We start from the raw sequence: 18,063 nt of genomic DNA on the forward strand, positions 1-18,063 counted from the left end.
AAGTGACTTGGCCATGTAAGCTTTGAAGGATTTAGTCCCAAAAACTAGTGTTTCATTTAAGGAGCAGCTTTTCAGCTTCTGCTAAGAAAAAAGGGCATTCTAAACATGAAATATATCTTAAGGGATACTTGCTTCTTTCCTTGAAACACAGAAAAGGAAAAAATGCTCGTTTCCACTTGTTTCATAAAAGTATATTTTTAAAAGACTTGGAGCATCTGGAACCTTAAATCAACAGAAGATACCCTGTTCTCAATCAGTACACACAAATCAACCATTTTTGATCTAAACATAGCTGAAAGCAGAGCTTTCCTTGAGCACGAAATGTAAAGTTCAAACTGCGACTAGAAAAAGTACAGGGAGAAGAGACTACTTTTCCCTCACCTTTAAAACCAGAGTGAAAAACAGTGAGTTTCAGTGATATCAGGACAGAACTTTGATTCCAGCATCCTGCTAGATAACTGACGACCCGGGTGACAGTGCAGGCACCGTAAACGCAAATGAATTTGGTTCCATGCAGTAAAGACACAATTGTTTTCAAGATTCAGCTCACCTGGTTACAGGATCTGGCCAGCATTTTAGAAAAACTTATGCCATTGTTCAAACCAAAGCAATAACAACACAGAGCCATTCACAAAATGAAGGGCAAATCTTGCAGACCTCACATAGGGCAGAAAGCTCCAGGATGAGAAGCAACCAAAATTCCTACTAACATCCATTTATTCGGAAAATATCTAATTGAGGTAATGTGTGTTCACTTGGCAGTCCTTTCACAGCCTGCTGGTGCACAAGGCATTTAGAAGCTTCGGCCTAAATGCACAGAATTCCTTCAATTGGCTTTTAAATTTAAAATTTAAGTGTTCCTTTTAAAGTCATGTCCTTGCAGTTCTGAAGTAGCTGCTAATCCTTTTATACGCCATAAAGTATTTCCATCTTTTTTTCCCCCTGTAATTGTTTCCCGATTCACCACAGTACATATACTGTACTCCCAAAATTATTTAACAGTGGAGTCACTCTACAGGAAGAATGAGAACTCACAGACCTGGAAAGTTAAGAATCATAGTTTAAGTTACTTTCAAAGGCTAAACTAATCTTCATTTAATGGGGATCACATTTTAGATGTAAGATGGATATTCAGACTGACTCAGATACTTTAAAATAGTCTCCAGGATCTCAACTTTTGCAAACAAAACTTCTTCAATCTGAGAAAGATACACGACACAGAACCTTTTAATTTGAAAGATGACAAAGTGGATTATTCGTTAGTTACACGTGCCAGTAGGGTGATCCATTACCATGTACGTTCTACTGCAAGTACACGATGTGCCTTAATAGTAGTTAGAGCCTTATTGGCTTAAAAAAAAAACGTAAAAAGGGTTTTGCATGTGAATTGAACTTAATAGGTTTGACATGGACTAACCTTAAAGAATCCAATCCACTCAAATCCCTTTGAAGGCTGCAGCTGAATTTCATGCAAATCTTAGAGAAGTAGCCAGGCTGCTAGGATTTCAAGATGCTGTGTCCCTTTCTTCTGCAGATCTAAACCCAGGCAAAACAATGGCACAAAACCCTCCCACAATTTCAAGGATTCCTCTTAAGATGATCCTGGTTTTGTTCTTTGGCCCAGGAAAGTCTGACAAAAGGAAGAAGAATCTGACATCAGGAAACATACCTAGGTATGAAGCCAATCTTTAATTTTTTTAAACACAGCACTGGACTAATGTTTCAAACATTAAATAAAAAAATCTGACACAGCACCATTATTATTAAAATGTCTAGAATAGAATGATGCAAATGAATTTTTATGCTCAAACCTAGAACTAATGGCTCTTCTTTTCTAACAATAATTCAATTTTAGCAATAAACAATCCACCATAGTCTAAACCTTCTGGTGGTCATTTTGAAATTCAAGCAAGCAACCTGAAAATAAACCTATTTATTTTTTAAGGCCACTGTAACTATGAAATTCTGTTTTCTCATCTCCATTAAAAATATCTAAAAATATTTAAGTGTTCTATGTATATTTATGCAGCAGAAAAGCATATATATTTGTCTGTGTAACAATATATATATACTGACAGCTGGAAAATTATTTGTTTGATGACTGGATTTAATCTTCACCTGATAAACATGAGAGAACAAGGAAAAGGAAAAGCATGTGTCAACTGCTTTTCCTCTTAGAATAAAGTACAGATCACTACAAATGTAACTATAACCAAATCAAAACCACAGAGTGTGTATAAAGCACTGACTATGCAAAGCAGTTATAAATTCTTGGTTAACAAAGGGCACAGAAAGCCCTTAACGGAAATATTTTATTTCTGCTAAATTAATACCTAAAAGCATTACATTTCATCAGTTTCACTTAGGTTTAAAGTCCCCAAAGATTCTCCTCCTGAAACTGGCTATATTTTATGTGCAAACCAGGCTGAGAGCTATCTAAATCTAGATAAAACTCATTGGCTTGTAATCTTCACAATGATCTATACATCTAAATCTATATGCAAATCAAATGCTCTCATGCATTAACACATTCCAGAGCATCTAGGAGTAAGAGAGTGCTTTCTCCCTCTCACAACTCCCCTCCTTTGCTCCTCTCCCCCTCTCTTTATTTACACTAGCTACCTAAATAATTCACACTGCCTTCTTTTCAGCCTCAATGTTCTTCTGTTGAAGCCCGCAATGAGCTATTGCAGTAACCAGATGGACACATGAATGCAGCAGGTGGGACAGATGGCAGACCGCCCTGTCTGACGCTGGCTGCCTCAGCTTGGACTGCCTTTTCCTTCCAGGTACATTATCATCAGTGTAGCAGAAAGCAGCACGCAGAGGGAAAAAACCCTTTACATACAATACTATGTGAACTAGTTAAATAAATGACCAGATGCTTATACGCTTTTTAAACCGAAATGCAATCTACTTAAGAGTGTGTAAGAAGCATTTCCCTTCTCTCTTCCCTTAAAGGAGAAAAGTCCATCTCTATTCTCCAGCAAGCCTCCTGAGTGCTATGCATAAAACAAAACATGCCTGAAATCTTACCAAGATCTTAAACTTATGACTTCACAAAAATTTTGATTCATCTTCAATTCCCAAATACCTCTATACTTTCACAGGCAACTGTTTTAATTTTTTTTTATATAAATCTATGTATCTTCTGGTACATAGTCACAGTTTTTAGAAGAAGTCTTAACAGCTAGTATAATATTCACTACATACAGTGAAGCCTCAGTTTTCATCTACATAAGTATGTTTCTTGACTGAATTTCTTCTGCTTCCCATCCCAAGAGATATATAGAACTAGTAAGTTTATTACAAAATATCTGATAATACTATGGAAAATGCAAACAAAAGGTGAGGTAGCAAGTCTGTCTTTGACTGAAAAAATTAACAATTTAATATGATGTTTTCCTCTCTGGAACACTGGGCAAAACACACTGAAGATGATAGTAAGAAAAAACCCAAAAAATTATAATACGTGCTTTGTAAAAGAATACATGAAAGAGAAAAAAAAAAAAGAAATCTGATGACACATCTGGCAGAGTTTGAGGGGCACCAGTATCATTGTATCACAGAAGTTGCCCTTTATATACAAAATGTATTGCTGTCCAAATAAGCAGAAGTAATTAACTTCATTTTCCTGTTCAAGTCAGCAGGCAACTGATTCAGTGTATTAAGTGAAATCACTGTTTCAAAATCAAAACCACACCCCTTGTGCTATGTCAGCGACAGCAGCCTGTGTTGCTCCCTGGTCTGTTTCCCTTTCACAGATCTTTTCCCTCTACCTCCTTCTCATTAACTGCACCTTCTCTGAGCTGACCCAGGTGACACCACCCACCTCGCCATCAAACACCAGAAAGATTTCTGCTGATCTGCAATAAAACAACCCACACTTCCTTGTGAGCCTTCCTTGGTGTATTTGAAATTAAAAATACAAAATCACACACACAAATTTTATGCAACTATATATGCACACATACAGAGTATGGTTGTACTTGCCATATTAAAAAAGCAGCTTTCATGAATTGCTTGCATTTGTAGCCAGCAAAGCCCTTGAATAGGAACTGCCTGTGTATTTACACACTGTACACCAAGGACAGTAGCATGACAGGGGCCTCCATACGACCATAATATAAATACTAACAGGGTACATTATACGGAATTGATTGGCAATTACATTTGACTACTGAGTCAAAATATTTTTGGGGTTTGTTTTTTTTTTTAGTTAGAATAAGCAATTACATGATTGTACAAAAGAAAAAGTCTAAGTTGAGACATGTCCTGTGTAATATTCTGCTCCCCCTGAGCATACTGGTATAACTAGTAAGAGAAACTGACTGTAAATAAACCTGCATGGGTAAACGAGAACTGGTCCAAACTGGCAACTAAATCGTGAAACAAACAGGAACTTATCTCTTTAGAGATTTAAATACACTCATTAGGGACTCAAATAATAATAAACATAATAATACAGCATCTAGTTTCATCTGGCCCAGGGAGAAGACATAGCAGCATTATCAAAAAGTCTCTTCTTGTTTATTCCTGACCTGGCAGAAGCCAGGAATTACAGAAAACCTCAAGGGACAGACTGCTTTCATGGGATGCCCAGACTGATTCTGAGGCCAAAGAGGTTAAGCACTTAGGATAAACTTTGGATAAGTAGCACAACTTCTGTATGCTTACATGTCCTAACTGAAAATCCTGAACTTCAAGGGTTTATATTACCACCTCTCAGAAAAGGAAGCAGGGAAAAAAAAAAGAGAGAGAGAAGAAAAAAAAAAAGAAAAATGAAAGAGGTCAAAGGATACAGAGATCATACATGCAAATTGACAAAACTATGCAACAGAAATGGTGAACTATGCACTACCAGCTACAGAAAAGCATTGCACGTTATAGTAACCAGTTTACAACATCACAGAGAGACAGTAAAAGCAGTGCACTTTATAAACATTATCACACAAGTCATGATTTCACTATGATGATATAAGCTGTTTTCTCAACAACAATAGATGAACAGAACTCTGAACATGCAGGAACACCCTCTTTAAAAATAAACCTCTCAGCCATTGCCAGGTTGTCACAACAGGAACATGCACATTATTGGAGCAGCAATCACAGAACCAAACTTGGATTCAAAAAGTGTATTAAATTCGTAAGCTTGTCTCACTACCGATAACAAGTTAATACACTGAAAAATTAATTAATTACCTTCTGTTTTCATCAGCAAAACTCACTGTTGAAACTATCATGTATATTCTTAGCACTGAAACTGTGTACTTAACTGCACGTGGAGGGAAAAACAGAGTAAGAAAGAATGAAATTATTATATTTGCAAGGTCACAAGACCAGTACTATGTTCTTTCTGGTTTGGGCATATTTCCACAATTTAGGTATTAAAGCAATTGCTTCTAATGGATTTAAATCCACTAATTAATAAGGTAATGTGAGTACTCCAGGTATTTTAGAAAATATACTAATTCCTGACTACTTTTTGCTCTTAAACAAACCAATTCTCTTTAACTTCAAATTTAAGCTTTGAATGTTATCTTCCTGCTTGGGTAACACCAGCCATTGCCTTGTGGACAACTTGTGTAAGCAAAGCTCTCATCATGTGCTGCCCGAGGTATCCCCTCAAAAATCAGGCCTGTAGCTCTCTAAGGAGGTGTACAGGGATGTTCTCACAGCAAAAGGAGTTGAGTTGCAGAGGTGTCTGTGAAGACACAGTCTGGACTTTACAAAAGCAGCTTTTGTTCATAAAGGCATTTCAGAAGACAAAAAAAAAAAAAGCAAGCATGGGTAAATACATATCTATAACCTGGTAACTTGCAAGGAGTTAGTCTTATGAGAGGAGATTGAATGATAAAAAAAAAACTTTATTCTGTTCTATGAGAAAAGTAACTGTCAATCCCAATCTCATGAGAACATCATAGGAAAGAAGACATAATTATACTGAAATTGAACTAAACTAAATAGCATGAGGTTGATTTTCTTAAGAGTTCTGCAAACAGATGTCATGATTTTTCCTAAGGCTGAGGTTGTAGAACTCCTAAAAATGATAACCACTTCAGGACAAATGAGTTGTGTTTTTCGTGAGTTGGTGTTTTGGTTTACAAGGGGTTTGGAACTGGGTGTTTGTTTTTTTTATTTTGTTCAAGGTTTTTCTGCTGAGGGTTTTTTGGGTTTGCCTTTTTTCCCCCCTTGCTTTTGTTTGTTGTGTTTCTTTTTTAAAATCAAACTACATATATAGTATATAGTGTAAATGCAGCCTGATAGATACTAACCTCTTTTCAAAGTCTGGTCCGGGAATAATGGAAAAGAGAAAAAAAAAGGGGGGGGGGGGCAACAAAACCAACTCACATGTTAGTAGAATTACACACAGTATTTATAAAAAATTCTCTGACCTTAAATACACCTTTACCTAACATGAAAATTTCTCTGGTCATGTAATATACCGATAGAAGCAGGGAAATATGAATAGCTTATAAACAATCCTAATGTATAACAACAAGTAAATTCTGCTTTCACTGCAAATGTATCCCCTTAGTTTTAATACAGAGCATAAATGAAGGCAGATTTTGATGTTGAATGTAATGGATATAATAAATACACCATTTTAAAAGCTCCCAAACACAAATACAAAGGAATGGAAAAGTTGCCTTTTAAAAGAAAATGTGTACAGAAGAAATAAGCAGACATTAAACCCTAAGCTGTAAAGGTGTAATTTCAAAAAGACAATAAAATCTACCTCCTCCACTATGTCAAAGACCAAAAAAGTTAATATGCCGAATGCTGACATTCCATCTTCCCTTCCCTCTGCTTCAGTTTTGAAGCGCTAACTTTGAACACCTTGACATTTGCCTCTCTGCCTTTGATTTAACATTAACAGAAGAGTACTCAGTACTCTTAAAAGAGGTAAAAGTGTCTTTAAAAATCTCAAATATGTAGTAATTCTTGCACTTATTTCTTTGCAGCTGAGCAGAGCCATTTACATAGTCCACTAAACACTGTTTAGTAAACATGACAAGAGTGCTTCTATCTTACTGCCCTTGTAAAACCAAGGCAGGGGTTCTGTTTTTAGTGCACACTCTGGTTCAGCGTTAATCCTGTTTTATGTTGTTCACACCTGCTACTGACTAGCAGTCTGCTGATGGGTTGTGGTTTGTGCTGCTTCGAGACAATCCTCACCAGCTCCAACAAAAAAACTAATCACTAAAGTGGAAACAAAACCCCGACTGCTGCACAAAAACTGTAAAAGGGAAGACCTGACATTCCTGCTTCATTTTCCTTATTCTGCTACTCCCAGCTATTAAAAATTTTAAATTGGGTTTTAAGTGCATATGTTTTTATTTAGTCCTCATGCTTAGCTTTTCTACGTCTTCTCCAGATAGCAAATATTAGAAAGAAATATCATGGATACAACCTTTATAAATATATGCTATGCAACTCACCTTTTCCTTTGTGCCTAATAAAATAATAGGCTTTGCTCTAACAAAAGTACTAAATGTTGATAATGCATCCTGTTGTGAACAATTAGAGAAACAGGCTTTTGCAGATATAAAAAAAACTTCCTTCAGCATATTTTCACGTGAAATTCAAAAGGCTACTGTTGTAGAAATCAGCTTTTGTTTTTTAATCACAACACTATTCTACACACTTAAGCACTAAAAAAAAAAAAAAAGGTCATTAAGTCAGATCTTCCTTCCATTGATCCCAGCAGTAAAACACACCTATGGCTTCATTTGTATAGAAGATTGAATACTTTATCAGAGACAAAAATGTGATCTGTGATTAAAGGAATAGGTCTGAAATTACATAGTGCTCACAGCCAGGGAGAATAAGAGACTCAAGGAAAGGAAATCCAGTGAAAATAGAAACCTTTTGTTTGGTGAACACATTGATGCAAAATGCGCATTGAGATCAGGGACAGAAATCACATGCATATTTACCCACTCAGAGACTCAGATGTAGGCACTGTTATCTATAACAAAGTTTGCACTGGAAAAGTCTCTAAAATGGAGGGCAGGACAGAGTACTTTCACACCTACTTTAAGGTACTCTTTATATGACTAGAATAAACATAACCTAGCATCAGAATATTTGGAGAGTGAACTCTGTCTCCTTTATCCTGTTATGTCATCTTGGCCTATTTCTTTCTACAAAGAGAAAAATGTTTTCTGTCCAAGAGCCAAGTTCCTATAGCTCTTAAACAGTATATGAACCTTTCATAAATAAAATGTTGGTTGGAGGCCAGTCAAGGCAATTCTCCATCTATTAAAATTTATTTTGCGTCTCATCGGCAAAGACACGCTGAATGACCACCCTTTGTAACTTCTGAATTCTGTATAGGAACACCAAGGTGTTTCTGCATATATATAGGAAGGTAATATGTATCAAGCAGACATATGTATTCCATGTTACAGCTTTACATCCAAAATTCATCACCAGGAACAAACTAAGATTAATTAATCTTCACCTAAATTCAGCATTTCAACCTCTCTTGCAATTCAGACATAAAACCAAGAAAAAAAGGGTTCAGTCTCACTTTGTCTTACCATCTCCATCAGAAGGATTTCTACCTCCTCTTTAGGCAACACAAGGCTGAAGATATGGGCATAATGCCAACACTGCTTTTAAGCTCACAGAGAAAATATTATGGGGTAATCTTACTATTTCCTGGTCACACTCCCTTAGGCAACTCTATACTAGTGCAAATGTCACATCCTGGCAGTGAGTCCTTGGACACAGGCTCCATTTCTTCATTGATTTATTTTAAAATACTACCAAATCATTCATTTTTTTTTAAATCAATTACAGAGACTGATCCAAAACCTGCTAAAATGAATGGCATTCTTTCCATTTAGTTTTGAATCAGTCCACTACCAGTGGAAGCAAAAGATTTCTTAAGACAGATGCAAGGGCTTGGCAGCAGGCTGTCCTTCTTAGCTTGGCAAATCTCTGCTAACTTACCTAACAACGGTACAACCCCCCCCCATTAATTTTGTCAAACAGCTGCATCTGCAGTATTCATGTTCCAGCATTACCTAATGTGTAAGTATCACACCTCTTTTTAAAATTAGAGGGAAGAAAAAAAAAAAGCAGGGAGTGGGGGGAGACTCCCCACCCCAGTCATCCATCAAGTGTACATCCTGGCCACTGCTCCTAAGAAATATATGCTAAAAAGATATAAAAAGACATAAAAAGCTTTCAGAAATAAAAGTGCTTCAGAAGCTAGATTTTAATATTGCCAAGTGGGTTTTTGCCAGATTATAAAGTTGACTTAAATGCCAGGATACTGCATTTCGGAAGCGGCAGCAGCTTATGTATTGCCTCGTATTAGTGGCTGAAGTGTATTGCTAATTCCAAAGCTAGACTATCATCATCTGTGGGGGAGAGTAGATAAATAAATAAATAAAAATTGGCATTCCCTACCAACCTTGCTACCTGCTGCCTTGAAGCACTCTTTTCAAGTGCGGCCTCCATAGGAAAAAAAAAGTTAAGACCACTTTATTTTGATTATAGTGCTTTCCCCAGGCAGGAATTTTTATTTCAGTTAGAATCTTTAAACCATTACATTTTCAGTGATGCATTTTTATATTTACAGTTGACATCTTCATAGAAGAATGAAACCTTTGAGCAACAGCTCTAAAGCATGAAGGTTGCCTGCAGTAAGTACTTAAATTATTTTACACCCAAATGGAGCCTGTTGTTTTTAGCTAAAATTTAATAAACCTTAAATCAATGACCTTTCTTTTACTGAAAGCCTGCACTTTGGAAAACTAACTTTCCCAAGAAACATATTTTGGTGAATAAATGCCAAACAAAGGGCTATTTCAATCTAAACAATTTCTCAATTTATAGCTTGTGAACATTTAGTTCCTAAATTCCCGACTGCTACCTAATGTATAGAACAGTGGTGCCTTGGTTTAATCACATATCATTGATTTCAGTGTGTCACAGTAATCTCATTGACAGTAATCAATAATAATCCCAAATCAATCAAATATGTTCTTGCACTATCATTCATCAAATTTGAATATCACAAAATTAATTGTAAGCTTGTGAAAGAACCTAGAAATAAATTTTGAAAAGGTACAAAAATAAAAATCAGTAAACTTTGAGAAGGTAATAGTGCATCTGAGCATTTTTCATGCCCGCTGGGGTAAGTTAATGGTGAATCATACCTTCCCTTCCCAGCAAAAACTGAGATATATTCTTTTTCAAACATGAAAATACACAGCGACTGAAGGCAGAGGACACACTAGTAAATGATCAAGGATTATTTCATGAACAGCCATGTTACATGCCGAATATCAAACATGTTGCCAGTATATTACAAAATGCACAAGTATGTTACACTATGAAAAACTGCACATTGTAAGTTAGCCACTGCACTTCACAGAGAAAGAAAGGATAGAATTACTGAATCTCTACCAAAAGCATGAATAGATGTGGCCACTTATCAAAAGAGCTGTTATTGTTGCTGAGGACTCCTCTCTAAACACATTCACCTGTAATTTTGTCAAGGTAATAAATCCTTCCATTCATTACAGCACACTCAAAAGCACCCTGCTATTTAATTTAAATGGAAAAATGGCCCAAAGTGTCTAAAACATTTACTTTTGCTAATGTAAAAGTGCTGGCATTTTACTTCATTCCTGATAAGCCAGTGCCAATGGATGTGATTATTCTTTTCTTATTCAAAGCATATCAGTAGTTCGAAAGCACTCTCAATCTTATCAGGTGTATGAACAGCACAGTTACTGAAAACAGTTTGTACTGCTCCTCTCTCTTTCTGCCAGGCTATCAGATAAACCCAACTAACTAACTGTATTTACACACAATCAAACATAAGCTGTGTCTTCAACACACTGTAGTCTGTTTCTGGCATGTTACAGGTTTTCTGCTTGACATTAGTTTTAACCAAAACAGCAGCAGTGAATTAGCTTAGAACAAAAATACAGTCACTCCATAGGACATAACACAAAAGGGACGCGGAGAGGAAAAAAGAAAAAGAGAAACATTTTGTGAAGTAAGAATGATCACTTTCATCTCAGTATTTCATAGGTATTTATCTGGTGCTACTTGAAAAAGAGCATGGAAGCAGTAGGATTCAAATGCATTCGAAACAGACCTAACACAGGCATAAGAGTAGAAAAATAATTTCTTTTTTTGTTTATTTTATTCTCCTGTCCTCTAGGAACTGTCTCTGATTCGCAAAGGGTGAGAAAGTGAAAGAAAGAAAGGAAAATGGTTACAGCGTCTGAAAGCATTTAAATGCCTTTACTGTTTTTGTCTGTAACGAGACTGATTTTCATGATCCAACTTTCGTTTGGCACTAAAAGACCCCCACAAAAACAAACCAAAAAAACACTACCCCAAACAAGCCTCTCGGCAACTGTCCTTTTCATTCAGTGTCTCAGATACAGAATTTTTCAGTGCTAACTACTGAGGAATAATACAAGATCAACTACTTCAGAAGGGCCATGGCTTTGAAGATTTTGCATACTGCACAGACATAGGAAATAGGCACAGCATCTCCCTTCATTCTTCTCAGGATGACAGTATATTCTCAGAATAAGCGTAGTACTGCAAGAGTTAAACATTAACCTGGCTGTGCACTGGGCACTTTCAGCTAGCTAAATTAAAAGTTCTAGAACGCCGGGAGAAATCCTGAGTTTCAGCTCTTTGATTAATTACAGCCTTCTTTAGTAGCTGAAGCTCCAGCCCCTGAGTGGAGGCTCCTTCCCACCACCCCCTCCCACTGACAGCCTATCCCTGAGTACTTCTGATGGAGCAGCAAAGGGCAGGCACGTGCCACCACCTGAGCCCATCCTGTGCTTCTGCCTGGGCTCCCAGCACAGAACTAGCCATCCTCTAGATTTGTAGGAGAACAATGAGCTGAATTAAGTCAAGTGTGCAGCACCGGGTAATTCAGCCAATTGTTGTTTCTCCATCTGTGACACCACGGCCTGGTGACTGATGGGACAGGTGTCATTCATATGAATGTCAGCCACTGACAGTGGCTGCTCCGCTCTGTAAATATCATCCAGCGCCAACTGGGCCCAAGCAGTTCCTGGGAGAAGAGCAATGGGGTGTCCCTGGATGTTACTCAGCTACTGGAAATCCGATTCTCACTCCTTTAACGCTCAGGGGAACAGTTGGTTGAAGACATGGCATTTCATGCCACTTCAAAACATCTCATCTGTCCCACCACTTAACGGCTGCTATGAGAACATTGCTAGGGAATTCTTCCGCTGACGGAAAAGTGGATATAATTCAGTAGAGGAAATCTTGCATTCACGGAGCATTAAACTACCACAGTGGGGGGAAAAAAAATATCCATTTTTTGCTGTAAGAATTTTACCATTCTCCAGAGATAATTTTACTAGCAATGCTTGTGCACTTGCTTTTGGAAACATGCTCTGAATCTGTTTTAGACGGTCCATGAGTTTTAGCCTTTTTTTTCTTATCTAGATCCTTTTTTGGGGTTTTTTTTTTTCCTTAAAAGTGAAAAATAATTGTGCAGAAGAAACCTCATAGACTTTCTGAAATTAATTCCTCTGAAAACTATTTTAGCGTTAATACTTGTCAATTGAGTATATCACAGTCCCCCTAAGCAATAAAATATCAACGTAAACATAAAAGGAGAGTGGCATTCATCCTCCACAAAGACAGGACCAAATCCTGCAGCCAATTTGATGACAGAAAAAAAAATTTAAAAGTAAATAAAGAATACACAGAAAATTGTTTGATCCTTTGTTACATTTCCAATATATGGAGAACTATACAAACTGCCAGTAGCAGAGTGCTAAGAGTACATAAAGGAGTATGATTTCACCATTTTGCTAAGTATTGTTTTTATTAGATTTTCGTATCTCGTATTTCTTTAAAAATATTCACATGTGAGATGGAAAAAAGTGTTTCTTTCAAAAACAGCTCTAGAAACAAACCCAGAAATAGGGGGAGAGGGGTGAAAGAGCAGCAATAACACGTATAAGAATGGTCTGAATAAAACAAGTCACCTCCTCCTCACCCGTCCTGGCACCTCATGGGAAGGAATTTTGGAAATGCTTAGGAACAAGCTAGCGCTACATTTTAGATATGACTTTTTCATCTCTACATCTACAGGACTTTAAATTGTTTCACATCTAGCTGGCTTGGAGGGGCGAGCGCACACACACAACTGGCTTATAATTTTTAAATTATTTTTACTTTTTTTAAAATTTTTATTTCCTTGGTTTTTGTTTGTTTATTTGGGGTTTTATTTCTGAGGACATTCAAAACAAGAAACAGCAACTCCACATCATCTTCTCATTCTAACTTGCCAAAGCCATCAATCTCTGATCACACCTATTAGAATCTCACTGTAGCCAACACTACATTTTGCGACAGCTTGACCAGTTCTTTAAGGAAAGAGTGTGTGATGGAGCAAAGCTAAATCGACACATCTGTGATACTTCTGACACTCCTCAGCATGGCTAATATTAATTTGTTTTCTTTGGCTAGGTAAGTGCTGCCAAAACACATTACATATGGTATGTAGTTCCAATCAAAATGATGAAAAGGAGATGTGCAGGTTTTTTTTCCACTTACAGCAACATGAAAAGACACAGAGGAGTAAGAGACATCCACTCTAAGCTACAGAGTAATAACCTAAAAAAACCTCAAATCACTTTATCTTAAAGTCTGGTTTCAGAACAAAACTCTTGAAGAGAATCTTACGCCCTCCCATATAAAGACAGCACTCAAAGCTGCATAGAGTTTTACTCAGGGAAAGGGAATATAATTTCTAATGTATGATAAAAGGATATATTTGGACTATTCTCACATGCATAGGGGTAGCTAATTATATTTCAGCAGGTTATCATATAAATAAATGTGCACAATTCTGTACAAGGATACTATAAATGGCTTGATTAGACCGAGAACAAGGAACTTCTATTTCATACACCCTGATATACTAACTTACCACAGTACATGGCGATCCTTCTCCAATTTCATATTTAAAGTTCTGTGTTAGTGTCACAAAAAGTAAGAATTTTTTGTTTTGCCTCATAAATTATTTTGATCTAAATCCGCAAATTTCATCAAGATTTCATACAAATTCAGAATGGTGACCCACGGTAAAAATCAGACATTCAGCGGTAAAGAAAAACAGCATATGCTTATCTTACACCATGTGAAAGCACCTATATTGCTCTAATTTTCATTAGGCTGTTAATAGATGTTTCTCCTAGCAAGTATAAGAAGCTGAAGTGAAAAAATTAATTTTATATCAATTTTAAAAGAAGTGGGAAACGATGCTCTGATTAAAAAGCTACTCTACTTAAAAGAGGAAATAATTGGAAATTAGACAAGATTCCCTTCAATGTAAACCTGCTATATTAAGGAATAGCAAAGGGAAAAGCCCCTCTTTGTTTGAAGGAAATAAGAATTAGTTGAAAAAACATTACAAGTGTTATGTAAACAAACCCAAGAGATTTAGAGCTTCTGCAACATAGCAAATACATAAATTGTTTCAGAAGACATACATGTCAAAAGGCAGCGATCTACCATTCTAGAAAAGTTACACTCCAAAGTGCTACTGAAAAGGCAATACCAAGTCATTTAAAATATAATTATGGAATGCTATCTAAAATAGCAGTATACAATTCAGTTTCATATTTTTCTTTAATGTTTCACAGTATTTTTACTTCTCGACAAAAAAACCACAACAAAATCAAAAAAACAAAATCCCCGCAACTATAGGACTTTTGGAGAGGACTAAGGACCATTAAAATTGAATGTGTACTTTATATTTTTGCCTGAGGACATCATGATGTATATTAACAACCATACGTAGGAGTCATCCCCCCCTAAAATAATTATATTCTTTAGGTGTAAATACAGCCAAGAACACATGTAGCTGAAAAAATATTTCTCCATTTGACAGCCAAAACTTACAGGAATATGAATAAATATTATTATATTCATTTACTTAGAATGAGAAAATCTTAAAAAAAAATACAGCATCTTTTAAAAGCAAAACTGTGAGTACAATACAAAAACTGCTAGATTAGATGGAGAATCTGGTATAAAATCAGGTGCAAACACTTTACATTGCTGACCAGCTCTCTTCTCATGGATTAAAAAAAAAAACAACACATAAAACCACATAAAAGCAGCTGGATTTTGACAAGCAACTGCATAGGGGGAAGTTATACAGCTCCGTATATATATACTTACTGTATACATGTCTGTGTGCATACACAAAACAATAAACGTACACTGCCAAAACTGCATAAGGAATACACTATATACCTGTAACACACACACAGGCATAGATATAAACGAATTTGAACACAAAACTTGCTGTGCACAGACAGAAGATTTCACATAAAATGCAAATATATAAAACAAAACCACATACATACGTGCTGCTACAGATATGACTATGCACGTATGACTGCCTAACTCAAGCCTAAAAGACGATACACAAAATGTAAAAGAACACGTAATAAGTGGAATGTCAAGCTGCAGCGACTGTTGGTGTCATCCCTGCACTATGAAACATACATATAAGTATGATTGGAGACAGAGAGGCTAAATATTTCACTGTCAGTGCATGTCGAGAAATGCAATTCATTTCTCTCTCATGTGCTTTAGGACAATGACAATTTAATACAAGGCCAGTGGATGTAAAAGAGATAAAAACTGAACAAACTGGCCTGGCATAATCACAGATTTCCTCTAGAGAGCTCGGTAGCGTGAGGCTCATATGCACTTGTAACAGATCAACATTTTATTGTTTCTTCCCTCCATGAATTTCCTGTGAAAAAGAATTCATAGCAAAGCTTATCTTACAGACAGAGGCTACTCTGGGCTTCAATAGGAGCAAGAATTCCTTCCATATTGTTTTTCCTACTTATCCTATGTTTTTCATTTATCCTAAGCAAAAAAATAATTATTTGATATACTTCCTTGAAAGGTTCAAATAAGCATTTTTTTCATTCCTACTTACACTTTCACAGAGGTGCAAGCAACCTCCCTGTAGGTCAAGGGTCAGTCCTTTAAAAACTATTCTGTAAAATGAATAATCACATCACTTATTCATGAATAATTTATATTTTTATACCATAATTTTTCTATCTTAACTTTGCTCTGTAACATACAGAAATAGCAGCATAACATTTGGACTGACATATCTGTGAGAATAGACATATACTTTTTAGCTACTCTAAGCAAAGTAGGCTTCAAGTATTGTTAAATATTATCATAGACAAGTTACCTTCTCTATTTGATGAATAGCACCATGTATTTGAAATTAATTGCAAAAGTAGGGTTGGCTAATGAGGTGGCCCTTATCTTTTCTCAGCAGTGCAAGCACAAGTATTTTTCTGCTGGCTCAATATTTTTTAAATGCCCAAAGTGCTATTAACTAAGTTGAAATCTGATTAAAATATGAACTTCAAAATATTCACAACAGCTAATGCACTTACACACACATACAAAAAGAAAAAAAGCTAAGGAAATTCTTATCTCTTTTCTTATCATTAAGCATGTGTTTTGAAAAATAATAATTAAATAAATTGTTCCCTACAGATTCTGCCAGTTGTTTTGCTTCCCATTAGCATCTTTGAAAACAGTTTGTTAAGACAATAGTTATTCTTTATTATTGAACTATGGGGATGATGCCCTTCTACCTGACTCAGTCTAAAAAGAAATTTGTGGGAAACGTTAAAGCTTAAGGACTATTAGAAAAGGACAGCGTGCCTTAGGAAAAAACAGGGGGGAAAAGTACAGAAAAAATGATCAGCCATTCCAAAGAATTAACGGATATCCACAAGGGCTTTGCTAATAACACGGGTTAATTACCGCTGAAACGCACCAGGCTCAGTAAATAAAAGAGCACAACCATAAACACATTAAAATGAGCACCCATCACTAAAAGAGGGGCAAGCCCCAGTAAAGGAAAAGCTGCCAGACGGGCATTTCAGCACAAACCCTTTATACTTTCTGCAGGATTTAAAAACTTGCCAGCAGTCTATCAGAACTAAAAGAGCTAAGCCCTATGACCAAAAACAGGGAAGGAAGAAGGGACCAGGGCCTGCCTGCTGCCCAAGGGGAGAGCCCTGGGAGAGCCCAGGCAGTGTCTGGACGCTCACCCATGCTTGGGGGATGGCTGCACCATCCAGAGCCGTGTGCCACCTTACACACCGGCTACACATACAGAGGCCTAGAGCTTATCACTGGAATATTAACTTGGGCTTTATTTCTCAGTAACAACTGTAAATAGCTATCTAATAAGACAAATGCATGAGGTTAAAGACCTTCAAAGCTTGGAGAAACCATGGAGTGGAGTCGCGTCTGCTTCCCACTTCACAAAGAGAAGCGTTCTTCAGTCCACCCCTTTCCTCCTTTTACATATGAAAGACACTTCTAAAAAATTCTTCAACAATTAGAAGCTATGTCAAAATATTTTAAAGAGTGAAACTGACACAAACTCTTTTAAGTTTAGCATATAATCACCCTGCACACACACAAACATACATGCATGTGAATCTACACACACACACTCATATTCATCCATACACAAACATAACCCAGACAGACTCGCAGGGTAACTCCACACATCATTCCCACAACGCAACATGAGAGCGGTTAGAAAAACATAAAATATGTACACCAACCATCATTGCACTGAAGTATTCACATGATGTGACACCTATGTCCACTTTTTAAATGTTACAGCCATTCTACGCAACCTTTATTTATTGTCAGCTGTGTATTCTATCAGTTGCATTCTAAGACGAAACTCTATGCACATGAACAGCTGAATTTGTTCCACATTTAAATGCTGTTGCACATTTTTAAATGGAGAAAGTAGGGAAACTGCTAAATGTTCAAATGAATGAAACACAGTGAGCCACAAAAGGCAAACATACATAGTGCACAGCAGCTTTCTGGAGCTATTTTTTATGTTCAGCATTCAGAGACCACGTTTAAATTTACTAAACTACTCCCGTTCTTCCCCCCCCCCCCCTTTTTTGGAGTGTTTCAATTGCCTTTCCTTCTTCCAACAGCTGTGAC

General features: G+C 36.6%; 1 protein-coding gene across 13 annotated transcripts in view; it reads right to left on the minus strand.

The window, feature by feature from the left end:
• The window catches only part of ESRRG (estrogen related receptor gamma), a 400,294-nt gene that overhangs the window by 143,904 nt on the left and 238,327 nt on the right, over positions 1-18,063 (minus strand). Inside the window, exon 1 of one of the 13 annotated variants that reach the window (XM_027681698.1) lies at positions 15,995-16,055. The exons of the other annotated variants lie outside the window; for them this stretch is intronic. The gene's annotated coding sequence lies outside the window, so the exon portion shown is untranslated. Of the gene's footprint in view, positions 1-15,994; positions 16,056-18,063 lie in introns of those variants that run through there. 13 annotated transcript variants of the gene reach the window in all.

This window comes from Neopelma chrysocephalum, unplaced genomic scaffold (assembly GCF_003984885.1).
Source record: "Neopelma chrysocephalum unplaced genomic scaffold, ASM398488v2 Primary Assembly neopelma1_61b, whole genome shotgun sequence".
Lineage (NCBI taxonomy): Eukaryota > Metazoa > Chordata > Aves > Passeriformes > Pipridae > Neopelma > Neopelma chrysocephalum.